General features: G+C 42.6%; 2 long non-coding RNA genes across 16 annotated transcripts; one reads left to right on the plus strand and one right to left on the minus strand.

Moving 5' to 3' along the window:
• The first annotated feature begins 1692 nt into the window (after window positions 1-1692).
• LOC127001954 (uncharacterized) lies at window positions 1693-3815 on the plus strand. 15 transcript variants are annotated; one of them, XR_007755588.1, is made up of 4 exons: window positions 2011-2147; window positions 2408-2475; window positions 2612-2679; window positions 2816-3458. It is a non-coding gene; the product is annotated as an uncharacterized LOC127001954 (long non-coding RNA). The 15 variants fall into 15 exon arrangements; XR_007755589.1 differs by lacking the exon at window positions 2408-2475 and adding an exon at window positions 2340-2407 and having other exon boundaries at window positions 2041-2147; XR_007755581.1 differs by having other exon boundaries at window positions 2071-2215; window positions 2612-2747.
• LOC127001955 (uncharacterized) lies at window positions 2061-2696 on the minus strand. Its single transcript, XR_007755596.1, has 3 exons — window positions 2576-2696; window positions 2440-2507; window positions 2061-2179 (listed from the first exon to the last, which is right to left on the minus strand). It is a non-coding gene; the product is annotated as an uncharacterized LOC127001955 (long non-coding RNA).
• Window positions 3816-14747: the final 10932 nt, after the last annotated feature.

Genomic DNA, 14747 nt, shown 5'->3' on the forward strand with positions numbered 1-14747 from the left:
TTTGTATTTGTATTTTGACATCCAGAAAAAAAAGTATTTTGTATTTGTATTTGTATTTTGACATCCAGAAAAAAAAGTATTTTGTATTTGTATTTGTATTTTGACATCCAGAAAAAAAAGTATTTTGTATTTGTATTTGTATTTTGACATCCAGAAAAAAAAGTATTTTGTATTTGTATTTGTATTTTGACATCCAGAGAAAAAAGTATTTTGTATTTGTATTTGTATTTTGACACCCAGAAAAAAAAAGTATTTTGTATTTGTATTTGTATTTCGAGTCAAAACCATTTGAGGAGGATAAATACTGTTAAGGAAATAGAAAAAAGAAATAATGTTAAGCCGCGTTAAGGCGGAGGAGGAAACAGATGAAGGTTGAAGGCGAAGGAGTAAAGGATTAACGTCAGATCACGGGGAAAGCGGAGTAAGGAGAACATTAAGGTTGAAGGCGGAGGAGGAAAAAAATTAAGGGTGGGGAGTAAGGAGGAAATTAACCTCAGGTCACATGCAGGAGGAGTAGGAGAGGATTTAGGGAGTTACTGAGGGATGGGTGGCTCGGAGGAAGAATCCGCCCGCAAAAATGTGTGACGTCACGGAAATGGGAGGCATAGGGGATGAGATGTGAGTGAAGACGACGAGAGACAGTAAACCGATCTACTGCTTTAACTTGGCATATGCACTACAGTCACCTATCAAAAAGAGGTTGCATCCATTTCTTGAGCGGACTGATGTCATCGCCGCAGCTGTCATGGGCCCCAGGTTTAAGCTGGCATGGATGCCATGTAAGAAAATGCAAAAGGAAAAGGTTTCCAAGATTGTGGACCTAATTATTTCCGAGTCAACTCAGTCGACCTTGAAGAAGAAAACATTTCAAGAGAGTGAGCCTTTCGTCTTTTCGGCTGGCATGAGTGCAACACGACCTCGTCTTTTTGCCTACATGCCTCCAGCTGGGCAAATGACGGCAAGTGCATCAACAAATGACACTACAGTGGTGAAGGCAGAACTTGAAACGTACCTAGAAGGTGTTTTGCCTTTTGATGTCAATCCACTGAGGTACTGGCGTGATGCAAAAAGCTTAAAAAATTTGAAGCACTTTGCCAAGAATATTCTAGGGTGCTGTGCAACAGCACCCTAGAATATTCTTGGCATGTCACATCCACGAACATAAAAAAAGTCCCCGCAGAGAAATTAAACAGCTGTCGTGATGATAACAGAAAAAGAGCAAAGGGCGGGAGGCGAGGGGGATGAAAGGGATGGAGGGAGATGAAGGGGAGGGAGAATGGAAAGGAAAGGGGGCTGATGAAGAAGTTTGAAAGAAATATATGTATAGAGAGCAAGGATGAAAGAAAGGGAGAAATAGAATGAAATAAAGAGAAACATAGCAGAACAGACGACTAAAGGTAAGTGGCAGCCCAATACAAATGTTAGGAAACTTTAGTGGGCCGTCCTCGTGAGTCAACACGCTCACTGGTGTTCTCCCTCAGCAGGTGTGTGAATGCAATGTACCTGAAAGACGTTAATTGGTGAACCAATTCTTACTATGTAAAATCAATCAATCAGTCAATCAGAGAAAGAAAATATAATTAAAAAGAAAAATTGGAAGTAAGAAAGAAAGGGAAAGGATGCTGCGCCGGAAGCCGCGGCGAGGATTCCTTATGATGCTTGTGCGCGTCCCCAGGCCCATCGGTCCTTCATCCAAGAACCGATAAACGCGGTGACCGGCGCCTTCACGGCATTTATGATTAATTTTATAATCCAGTCTGGTAGTTTTAAGAAGCGAGTTCTTGCATCCGCCCTATTCGAATCGGCGGGGTGGTGGAGCGCCAGCGAGCCCAAGGTCTCCCAGGCGAGCATGGCAGGACTGGAGGGCTCCCGGCAGGGCGCCTCGGCGTCCATCGGGACCCCGACGGAGGTGCCGGAGATCTTTCGGTTACAACGCCGGGCAGGTGGGGCTCGTTAGCCGTGGTAGGCAATCTGCCTAGGAGAGCAAACTCCGAACAACAAACCCGGGCAGGTGAGGTTCGTTAGCCGTGGTAGGCAATTCACCTAGGAGAGCAAACTCCGAACAACAAACCCGGGCAGGTGAGGTTCGTTAGCCGTGGTAGGCAATTCACCTAGGAGAGCAAACTCCGAACAACAAACCCGGGCAGGTGAGGTTCGTTAGCCGTGGTAGGCAATTCACCTAGGAGAGCAAACTCCGAACAATAAACCCGGGCAGGTGTGGCTCGGTAGCCGTCCTAGGCAATACACCTAGGAGAGCAAACTCCGAACAAAAAACCCGGGCAGGTGAGTTCGTTAGCCGTGGTAGGCAGTTCACCTCTCCAACAACAAAACCCGGGCAGGTGAGGTTCGTTAGCCGTGGTAGGCAATCTGCCTAGGAGAGCAAACTCCGAACAACAAACCCGGGCAGGTTGGGCTCGTGAGCCGTCATAGGTAATACACCTAGGAGAGCAAACTCCGAACAACAAACCCGGGCAGGTTGGGCTCGTGAGCCGTCATAGGTAATACACCTAGGAGAGCAAACTCCGAACAACAAACCCGGGCAGGTTGGGCTCGTTAGCCGTCATAGGCAATACACCTAGGAGAGCAAACTCCGAACAATAAACCCGGGCAGGTGAGGTTCGTTAGCCGTGGTAGGCAATTCACCTAGGAGAGCAAACTCCGAACAATAAACCCGGGCAGGTTGGGCTCGTGAGCCGTCATGGGTAATACACCTAGGAGAGCAAACTCCGAACGATAAACCCGGGCAGGTGGAGGTCGTCAGCCGTGGTAAGCAGTCTGCCTAGGAGAGCAAACTCCGAACAATAAACCCGGGCAGGTGGAGCTCGTCAGCCGTGGTAGGCAGTCTGCCTAGGAGAGCAAACTCCGAACAATAAACCCGGGCAGGTGGAGCTCGTCAGCCGTGGTAGGCAGTCTGCCTAGGAGAGCAAACTCCGAACAATAAACCCGGGCAGGTGGAGCTCGTCAGCCGTGGTAGGCAGTCTGCCTAGGAGAGCAAACTCCGAACAATAAACCGGGGCTTGTGGTGCTCGTTAGATGTCGTAGACAATCCACGTGATGGGAACACCAAAGAAAAGGAAAATAAAAAGGAACACCAGAAAAAGGAAAATATAGTAACAAAACATCAAGAAAAGAAAAGAAAAAACACAGATCATCCACCTTCAGGCCCTAACATCTCCAAAATTATGGATGAGTCTTTTCTGGGGAGAAAGAGGCTCATCCAGACCAACGAACATCAAAAAGGGATGATATAGAAAAGAACACCAAAAAATAGGGGAAAAAAGATAAAAAAAACATCGCAAAAGAAAAGTAACAGCAATAACAGAACAACAAGAAAAGTAACATACAAAGAAACATCATCCACCATTCGGCCCCAAACTAACATCACCAAAATTATGGGTGGGTCTCTTCTGGGAGGAAAGCGGCTCACCCAGACCAACGAAGAACATCAACAAGAGGATGATATGAAATAAAAGAACATTAAAAAACACGAAGAAAAGAAATAAGAAGAAAAGGAACAGAAAAAACATCGGAAAAGAAGAACAAGAAGAAAAACATCAAGAGAAGAAAAATATAAGAAACATCATCCACCTTTCGGCCCCTAACTAACATCACCAAAATTATGGGTGGGTCTCTTCTGGGAGGAAAGCGGCTCACCCAGACCAATGAACATCAACAAGAGGATGATATGAAATAAAAGAACATCAAAAAAGAAAAACAACAGCAAGAAAACAAAGAAAAAGATAAAGAAAAGGAAAAAGAAACAAAAAGAAAAAGAAAAACACCAAAATAAAATAAAACAAAAACAAAAAAATAATCCAAATAAATAAATAAATAAACAAATACAGAATACAGTAAAATTAACGAACTAACTAACTAATTCAAACTGTCTAACTATTAAACTACCTATCTAACTAAGGGTACTATACAAGGGTACTATTGGACTACCTATTAACTAACTAACTATCAAATCATCTAACGATCGAACATGTATTTGTCTGACTCTTTATCTATTTATCGGCATGGCTATCTATCATTATGTTTATCTATCCATCTTTTTTTTTCAGTTAAGGAAGCAGCTCAAGGGCAAAAGTAGATAAATAAATAAAAAAATCCGCATAAATAAAAATAAGTTCTATCTCTATATCTTTTATTTGTTTATCTTATTTGTTCATCTTATTTATTTGTTTACTTATCTAGTCCGTCATCAGTCATGGTCAGTTCTACCCACACGTTTTCCTGCCACAATTGTTTTTTTCATTGTGTAGTCCTTAGTTCCGGTCCGACCTTTGAGCTGGAAGGGAAGGACGGGGGCAGGGAGGCAAGAAGAGGGAGGGAGGGAGGGAGGGAGGAGGTAGGACAGATTAATAGGAAGAATTTGGATTGTAATGGTCCCCCCCCCCCCTCCCCCTCTGCAGCCAAAAAATAAAACGAAGAAAAGCGTCAAGTAAAAAAAATAAAATAATAAATGGTAGCTAACAATGATAAAGAGTTTGCTGAAAAAAAAATGGAAATTGATGAGGTAAAGACTTGGCAGTTTTCTTTTCTTTCTTTTTTTTTCAACACAGAAGACAGAAAGCTCAAGGGACAAAATAAGAGGATACAGAAAAAAAAAGATCGCTACGTCGCTGCTCCCCAATCTTTATCCTTTTGATTATCTGTGTCTTGAATGTGGCAGAGTAAGAGACTTTGTATAACTACTGAAATTTGTACTCTTCCGGGTATACCCCATTCACGGTGCTCAATAATGATGATAACAGTATAGCAGCAAGTAGTTCGCAGTAGCTAGCGAGGCGGCACCTTTTAGCACTTCAGTTTCCGTCACAACCTTACGGCACATTTCTTAAACTTCGTCGAGCGTTTAAAACTCATTCTCCGCTCTCTATTGTTACGTAATTTACAGAGAGAGAGAGAGAGAGAGAGAGAGAGAGAGAGAGAGAGAGAGAGAGAATAGCAGGGGTGAGGAAAGAGTGGGAATACGCGTTTCAGTCCTGAATAAGTGTGTGTGTGCGTGTGTGGGTGTGTGTGTGTGTGTGTGTCCTTGAAAAAAAAAACTGAACCTTTTTTTTTCAGTCAAGTTCAGCCTTAACACAGAGGCGGCCATTTCGATGACTACGCAGAAGACGTTGAAGAAAAAAAAAAAAAAAAAAAGAACCAAAACAGAATAACTGACGACCAGTTTCAGTGATCACTTGACTCGGTTCTCCAAGCGCTGCAAGACCTTGGCGGAGAGAGAGAGAGAGGGAGAGAGAGAGAGAGAGTATATGTGAGTTAACCATTGCACTTAGCCATGACACCAAAGGAAGAAAACTGAAGGTAAAGTTAAAGGCGGGTGCATACGCTATTCTTCTTACGCTATCTTCTCACGTAGTTGACTGCTCTTTCGGCCACCTCTTCGGATTCTTTACAGGAGAAACGAGTAGCGGGCTTTTTTTTATTGTTGTTTCCTTTTTGTGTGCCCTTGTACTGTCTCCTTTGCTGTAACAAAAAAAATAGCTGTGTGTGGCTGCGGTAGGTACTCATCTCCGCACCGTTGACCCTTTGAGCTCGTGGTAGGCAAGAACCTGTTGGTTACCGGCACCATCTGAGAGGGTGTTTAGTAAGGCCGGCAATTTTTACACTCCTGAGCGAGCAAAACTCGGCCCGGAAACCTTCCGGGCATTAATGATGATAAAATGCAATTATGATGTGAAGTGTAAACTTGTGAAAAAAGTATCTTTATATTTTTTGTATAATTTCAGGAGTATTTTTATTTGTATCTTTGAAATCTGGAATAGGAGTATTTGTATTTGTATTTGTATTTTTAGATTCAGGAATAGAAGTATTTGTATTTTTATTTGTATTTTTCGATTCAGGAATAGAAGTATTTGTATTTGTATTTGTATTTCTGGAATCCCGAACAAAAGTATTTGTATTTGTATTTGATTTATAAAAAATCAGTATTTGATCCAACCCTGGTACTTAGGATGAGAAGGGGGCCTGCATGGAGACGTGCCCGGAGGGACCCCCGGGGTTGGCGTCGTAGGGTGGGCGAGGTGACACACCCATCGGCGTATGCCCCATTGATTGAGTGATATACATTAACACACAAGGCCAGCTGCTGGTAAAACGCAAAGGCCCATTTTCTGTAGGGCTCAACATATTTACACACAGGAGCGTGTAGCATATAAATAAATAAAAAGATAACAGAATCACCCTGCTCAAACAGAGTGGGTGCAAGGGGCCTGAATTACAGTTTTAAGGTAGCATAAATACCCATGTAAAGAGAAGGGTGGGTGTTAGCGGACGCCACACATAATAGTCCGGCACTTTCCTTTTTTTTTTTTTACAGTAAAGGAAGCAGCTCAAGGTAAAAATAAATTATATATATATATATATATATATATATATATATATATATATATATATATATATATATATATATATATATATAAAGACATAATCAGCTGATGCAAATAAAAAGAGTGAGTGTGTTACCGGTAATGTGTGAAACTCAGGTATTGTATAAAATACCTAGGCATTCTATAGAATGGCTCCTAGTTTTTGGCAAAGTATTGAACTCGTTTACTTTATTATAATCTTTTATGCTTTACCTAGGCATTTCATACAATACCTAGGTATTCCATACAATGCGTACATCAACTTAGGGAAAGTATGATGGACTAGTAAGCATTGAAATTAGATGCATTCACTTCCACCAACACGTATCACAATATCACAGAGTCCTACATCTAAGTTAGCACAAGAGAAACACGTAAATACCTGGATCGCCGCACACGAACAGCCAGCACCTGACTCCCTATCACCTGGACACAGAGTGGCGGGGCCGCGCCGCTGGCCAAACAGGTAAACGACCACCCCACACCACACACCTGCTGGAAAGTTTTGGCATTCTATAGAATGGCTAGGTATTTTATATAAGTAACAATTAGCTACGGCAGTTGTCTCGTTAATCTGCATGTTTCACACTTTGCCTGAAATGAACTGGGTAATGTACAGAATACCTAGGGAATGTCCATATATCATTTAATTTCATACTATGCCTTGAAATTTTTGGCATTCTATAGAATGCCTAGGTATTTTATAAAATACCGAGTTTCACACATTATCGGCAACATGTGCATTAATTGAGAACCCAAGCACAGCTCTAAGGCAACAGACTTACTCATGTAACAGACGGGTGGGTGCATTACTCCCCCCCTCTCCCAAACAGTCACACGTGGGCCCCTAAGACTACCACACCTGCACTGTTTATGCATTAAAATATTAAGGTTCGTATTTTTAGATGATTCCGCCTCTTATATCAACTGTTTCCAAAGGCCGAGAAGGAAATTAATCTGATTCTCACAATTTTTTTTTACGTCCATGGTACAAAAGAAAGGTCAAACTACCCCCAAGATCAAAAACCACCCATGGATATGCTCAAACCCCCACGAAAGCCCTGTCAAACGTGTGTGCTTGGACGGCGATAGGCTTAAAGTATATTCTTAAATGTATCGGTGCCTTAGTTCGCCTCTCGTAGAAGTTGATGGGATTTCTAAGGACTGTTTTGTGATTCTAGTGATAGTTTTACCGGACTTCTGCATCTTGAACAGGAAAAATCACCCATGAAAAACAAGTTAATTTTCTCTGTGGCTTTAGGAAATAGCCGTAACGGGAGCGGCGATACGTTAATAAAATATGCGCCTAAGAACATGACCCTTATTGTCCGGGGGTGGACGGCAGGCGGGCAGCATCGACCCCCTCCACTGTACAAGTCTAACAAGAATATAAGATAGGATACAGCACAAATAACCCCTTCACTGAGCCTTGCAGGGCGGGGGCGCGGGGTCCAGCTGGCGGCAAATCGCAAAATGGCGGCCACGTGTGTGTGGTGCCACGGGCCATGGAGTCAAATATTTACCATACCGCGGCCCCTCACGCCCGCCACGGCTGTCTCGGCGCGTGGGGGGGCGGGTCGCGTGGGCAGCCCCGTCCCACGCACACGCCGGCCCCTGCTCGCGTGGACTGACTGACGGGGATTAGCGCGTGGGATGTTAAGGAGGGAATGAGTTATTAGTTTTATCTGACACACTTCTGGTCTTTGCAGGGTGTCGAATTTTATGTATAAGTTAAGCTTCAGCCCTAAGTCTGCTTCACCGCAGAGAGAGAGAGAGAGAGAAAAAAAAATTCTGTGTATAGGCTACGTTTTAAATTTGTAGTTTCGTTTCAGACTTTTCACTGATTGCTGAGATTTGAAGAAGTGCACTGCAGGGCCGTATTAAAAGCTTTAGGTTGGTATTATAAGACAACTTGGCTTCTCACATCAGCTATTCCTAAAGGTCAAAGAGGGGGTCAGTCGGGTTCTTATGAGTGTTTCTTTAGGTTCACGGCACAGAGGAGGGGTCAAACTACCATCAGGGTCATAAAACTACTCCTGGAAATGCCCACAACTCCTATGAAAGCCTTGTCAAATAGGTGTTTCTAGGTTCACGGCACAGAGGAGGGGTCAAACTACCATCAGGGTCATAAAACTACTCCTGGAAATGCCCACAACTCCTATGAAAGCCTTGTCAAATATGTGTTCTTGGGCGACGAAATGTCTTATAATTAGACCCAAGGGAAATACGTATATAAAATGAAGGTGCAGGATTATCATACACGTGGACTACAATATAACCACACAGATCCCTCGAGAACCTCCCCTGCACGCTCAGATCTTGGATTCAGATGTTTTCCGGATTGGCGGAGGAGCTAAGGGACATATTATTAAGCACTTCGGCCACCAAGCACACACATTTGACAAGGATTTCGAAGGAGGTTTGGGGCATTTCCAGAGGTACTTTTATGACCCCGGGGGTAGTTTGATCCTTTTATTCTACCATGAACGTGAAAAAAACCTCGTAAAAACCCGATTCGTCTCCTTTTTGGGCTTTGGAATTAGTTGACGTGGGAGGCGGAAGAAGCGTCTGAGAATATAGTCCCAAGAAAGCTTAGAAATTCTTTAAAACACTCCCATTGCATATTTTTGTTTCACCACTCTATAGGTACACACACCTTTTTGGGGCCGAGTCTAATCAACTCCTTTCCTCTTACTAACAGTCTTCTATACCTCTTAACCCAGTAGCAGCGGGGATCATGTTTCTTAATGGTACCTCTAAGCGAGAAAAAAAATGAGAAAAAAATCATCACACACACAAACCATTTCATAATATATATCGAAGCATTTGTAATCAGTTTATGTATCATCTATTTTTGGGGGTTTAAATCATGGCACAAATTTGGCCCGTCGCTGCTACACGGTAAAGCCACAAATTTGGCCCGTCGCTGCTACACGGTAAAGCCACAAATTTGGCCCGTCGCTGCTACACGGTAAAGCCACAAATTTGGCCCGTCGCTGCTACCGGGTTAAATTCCACCACAATGTAGCTTAACTCTCTATCTTCTATCGATATTTTCATACTGACTGCTCTTCTGAACTTGTTAACTACATGTCTACCATTTTCGCTGCCTTACTGCACACGACTTTCTACTCTTGCTCATCCCTATATAAACATTCGCAGCCGAACACACTATACTTCGGGGATAACATATGTATGCTGTCTTCCTGATACAAAAGTTAATCTGCATCTTCATATACTCTCATATACCCATCATTCATCTGTATTTCCCCCTGCCTATACGACTTGAACGCTTTCAGGAGAGTATCAAAACAGTCCGACCCTTCTTTTTTGGAATCTGATGTCCTCTAGTTGCGGGAACAGTGCATAGCGGGCTTTTATGTTTTTCTTACTTCGCCCTTGAGCTGTTTCTTCTATTGTAAAAAATAATAATGCGTGAGTGAAATGCCAAGTAATGAAACACAGATCGATAAGAACAGTGACAATCATGCATCTTTAAAACTATCCATTCATGGTAATCACTCCCTCTAACACTACTTCTAAAACACTCCAGATTAATGCCCTTTTAAATCTAATACTAAAACGTTTCAGTCACACTTTCTAATACTATTGCTATATGATAAGTCTAATCGCTTGAAACACACACACACACACACACACACACACACACACACACACACACACATAGCCAGAGTCACCCTCCCAGTCAACCAATCACCCAATCAGTCAACCAGACATCCATTCAGTCAGTCAACCAATCAACAACCACAGTAAACCAGTCAGCCACCCATCTACCAATCCAAGAGGCCAGTCACCCACCCATCCATCCATTCCTCCCTCAATCCATCCATCCACAACCAACCTTCCTCCAGCCATTCAGCTCTGCCGTGGGTATGGTTTGGATATGTTCATGCTGCCCTATCCTCTCCCCCTTCCCTCTCTCTCCCAACACCCAAGCAATCACATCTTTAAGTTCTCAAGAAGGTATACTAATCTGGCGGCCTGCTCGAATGTGTGGGGGTGCACCTTTGCTTTGTGTCCGGGGGGTTGCGAAGGTGGTATCTCAGTGGCCTCCAACTCGACAAAAGGGGTTAGGTGTGGATACGGCTTTTCCGGCTTCATACGCCAACGCACCGGTCTGCTGGCGTGAGTATGGGATTAGATGCGGCTCAAGGATCCCTCAGAGCGCTGGATTGTCTTGCTGGAGGTTCAGAAGCTATGTGGAGTCTCAGATATGAAATTGACCCATGTGAAGCGTTTTTAGTTAACATTGTGCTACAGCGCCTCTAGTTCATAAGGTGGTCGATATTTTTCTGGACCTATAGTTTCATCTCTAGTTTTATTTCGTTTTCTTCTTTCGTTTTTAAGATGTTGGAATTTTTTCTTGACCTAAAACATCGTGTCTATTATTTTTGTTTGTTTTGAAGACGGTGGAATTTTGGGGGGACCTAAAATCTCGTCTCTAATTTTTGTTCGTTTCCTTTTTAGCTTTTAAGAAAGTGGATTTTTTTTAGCTTAATATTCGTCTCTAATTTTTGTTCGTTTTCTAATCTATCGTTCGTATGATGGTTGGTACACACATCGTCTACTGTTTTTGTTCATTTCTTTGTATCGTTTATAAGATGGTTGCTGTTATTTTTTTGGGGGAAAGCTGTAATACTAAAAAAAATTGTCTCTATTTTTTGTTTCCTTTCTTTTTCTATGGTTCTACGACCGTCAGTAATTTTTTGGGCAGATGTACTTCCTAAATCATCGTTCCTTGCTTTGTTAACTTTCTTTTCTATCGTTCATAAGATGGTTGGCAATTATTTTTTTTGAGGGGGGCAGCTGCATTATCCAAAGCAAGGCAAGTGTTGAGGGTTTGAGACATCATGACGTAAGTCCTATTGTTTGGCATTCTTAATCTTTTTTCTCCTCCTCTTTTCCTCCTCCTCCTTTTCCTTCTCCTCCTTCTCCTACTTCTTGTTCTTCTTCTTCTTGTTTTTACTTTTTTGGTTCTTGTTCGTCCTCCTCTACCAGCCAGGTCGGGTTATGAGCCCAAAACAATGATTCACAAGGAAGCAATGTTCATGTTCCTGCTGCCTATACATACACTGACGGATAGGAACAGGGAACACACTATAGTTTTTTTGATGGCAATACTACTTTTTAAAACACACTAATTTAACACAACAATTTTTCTTCTTGGCAAACAATATTATCTTTGAATCACACCAAAAATAATACACTATAGTATTTTTGAGCTGGCAATGCTACTTTTTAAAGCACACCAAAAACACACTATATATAGTTATTTTATGAGGTGACAATGTTACTTTTAAAACACTTCAAATTAACACACTATAGTTTTTTTCTCTTAAACTGACAATATTACTTTTAGACCCCAAATTAACACAATACAATTTTTAATCTTTTAAATTAACACTATTACTTCTAAACACAAAACTGGCAGACTATATAATGTTTCACTGTAGTTATTTTTTTACTCTTATATATTTTTAGAAAAACAAATCTAAACTGACTACATTACCTTTAAACATCAAATTAATTAACAAACAACATATATATTTTTACTATAGCTATTTTTTTTTCTTTTTAGCTGACCTGATGCCCTGTACACAAAATCATTTCCCGTCCCGTCGAAATGAGATCATCGCAATGTTTCCCCTTCGCAGTATATTCCCCTCCGCCCCGCCAATCACACCAGACTCTTGCTTCATCACAGCGGTGCGTCAGGTGTATAGATGGCGGGCCAGACGGTGAGGGCGGAGAGGGAGGGGGTAGGGGAAGGGAGGGGGAAGCTCGTAAGGGGAAGGGGAGGTGTGGGGGAACGAAAGGGGAGGAGAGGGAGGGAAAGCTAGTGTGGGGGAAGGGAAGGGAAGAGGAAGGGGTAAGGGGAGGGGGAGGAGAGCGAAGGAAAACTTGATAGGGGGACGGGGAGGGGGAGGGGAGGGGAGGAAGGGGTGAGAGGAAATGGTGAGGGGAGGGTGAGGGGAGGGGTGGGAAAGCTCTTTGGGGGGAAGGGTGGGTGAAAGTGGAGGGGGAGGGGAAAGTGAGGGGTGTGAAAGTTCTGTGGGGGGAAGGGGAGGGGGAGGAGGAGGAAGGGAGAAACAGCAAGTGAGGGAAGGGGAAGGGTGGATGAAGAATTGGAAGGAGAGGGAGGGGAGGGGAGGGGGGAAACGCGCGTATGAGGGGAGGAGGAGGGGAGGGAGGGGTAGGGTAGGGGTAGAGGTGGGGGGCGTCTCGCTACTTCCAATATAAGGCTTTTTATGTCACGTAAAGTCCAGCTGAGTGACCAAAGTGATGCGTCCCGCCGTGAGTCATCGATCAGCTCTTATTGTATCAGCTTCATGAGGCGGAGGAATGCCATAACAAGGGAGGCGTCAGAGGAGGAGGAGGAGGAGGAGGAGGGCAGGTGTGGAGGTACAGATAGAGATGAAGGATGGGAAGGACAGATAGGGAAAAGAGAAAGAAATACAATAATACAGTATGAGGAGGAGACAAGGTATACAAGGCAGGAAGAAAGGTGAGAGAGAGAGAGAGAGAGAGAGAGAGAGAGAGGTAAGATGAGTGAGAGGAGTTAATGAGAAGAGGTAGAAAGCAAGGATGATGAAGAACGAGGAGGAGGAGTAGGAGGAGGAGGAAAGGAAGAAGGATCACGCTTATATGTGTGATAAATAAAATAAAGAACAGGGAAAGGATAAAGGAGGGAGGTAGAACGTGGGATAAAGAGAAGGGAAAAAATGAAGGGGAGAGGTAAGCAGCGTGAAGGAGAATGTTATTGAAGGGGAGGGAGAACACAGGATAGATTAAAGCAGGGGAAGGAGGGAGAAAAAGGAGGAAAGAAAGGAAAAGTAGAAAAGGCGGTGACAGACAACGTAGCTAAATTATCGTACTCAGAGCTACGTATTTACCTGTTTTTGACGCCTAACTATTGCCAAGAAACATCAGGAATTAACTATTTTAACGATAAATATAAATGAATGTAGTTATTGGGGCTCAGAAGTCAGTTTTTGGGTCGGAAGTTGGTAAATATCAGAGGCTGAGTACGATAATTTGGCAACGTTTGATGACAGATGTACGATGAAGGATAAAAACTAATAGCACAAAGAAGATGGAAAGGATGAAGGGGAAGGATAAAGGGGAAGAGGTACGTATAGGATAAAGAGAAGGAAGAGAATGAAGAGGAGAGGTACACGTAGGATAAAAGGGAAGAAAATAATGGAAAGGAGGAGAAAACAACGAAAAGTGAGGATAAAGAATAAAGGGAAGAGGTATAATAGGATAAACTAGAGAAGGGGAAAGGAGGGAGAAAAGGGGAGAAGGAAGGAAAAAGTAGAGAGGAGGATGAGATATATGGGAAGATAAGAATGAAAACAATAGATAAAGAAAATGGAAAGGATGAATAGAAGACAATACGTAAAATAAAGAAAAGAATACAGGATGAGGAGGAGGAAGAGGAGGAGAATATTTGATAGGACACAAGCAAGAAGACAAGAACGATGCAGGAAGAGAACAAGAAGACAAGGAGGAGAATAAGGAAGAAATAGGAAGACAAGACGTAAAAAGAAAACGGGAAGATCTAAAAGGAAAAAAAAAGAGAAGAAAGGGCAGGAGTATAGGTAAGAATGTAGAAGAAGAGTGAGGAAGAAAGGTAAGGAGAAAAGGAGGAGGAGAGGAATAGTGTGTAGGAGGAGAGATAGGAGAAAAAAATAGTAAGAAGAACAGTAGGAAAAGTATGAGGAAGAGGAAAGATAGAAGGGGCAGGAGGAGGCGTGAGGAGAGAAGGATGAGGTGTGGGAGCGAGACAAGGAGAGGATGCAGGGAGGACAAGAGATGAGGAAGGATGAGGAAAAGAGGCAAATAGGACACGAAGATGAGCAGGAAAAAACAACAGGACAAAGAAGAGGGAGAATGGTTGAAGAGGAGGTGGGTGCACCACAGCTGTGGAACCTTCCAAACACGGCATTCATGAACACAATGGTAACGCCGTGGTAAGCCTTACCTAGCAACGCGTTGTTGTGCTCGGTACCCAATCACGTGCGAGCTTTGATACTGTATCTTCAGCTTTCACGTGTCGTTTGTTTACAAATATACAGACTTTAAAATCAAGACATATGTATTGTACAAGGGTGAATACTGCCTCAAAACAAATAATTAGCGTTGTAATCCCTCAATAAGATATATTTTTTCACGAATAATGCATGGTACTTGTGTGTGTATATATATACATATATATATATATATATATATATATATATATATATATATATATATATATATATATATATATATATATATATATATATATATATATATATATATGTGTGTGTGTGTGTGTGTGTGTGTGTGTGTGTGTGTGTGTGTGAA

The sequence above is a fragment of the Eriocheir sinensis genome, chromosome 22 (assembly GCF_024679095.1).
Source record: "Eriocheir sinensis breed Jianghai 21 chromosome 22, ASM2467909v1, whole genome shotgun sequence".
In the NCBI taxonomy this organism is placed as follows: domain Eukaryota; kingdom Metazoa; phylum Arthropoda; class Malacostraca; order Decapoda; family Varunidae; genus Eriocheir; species Eriocheir sinensis.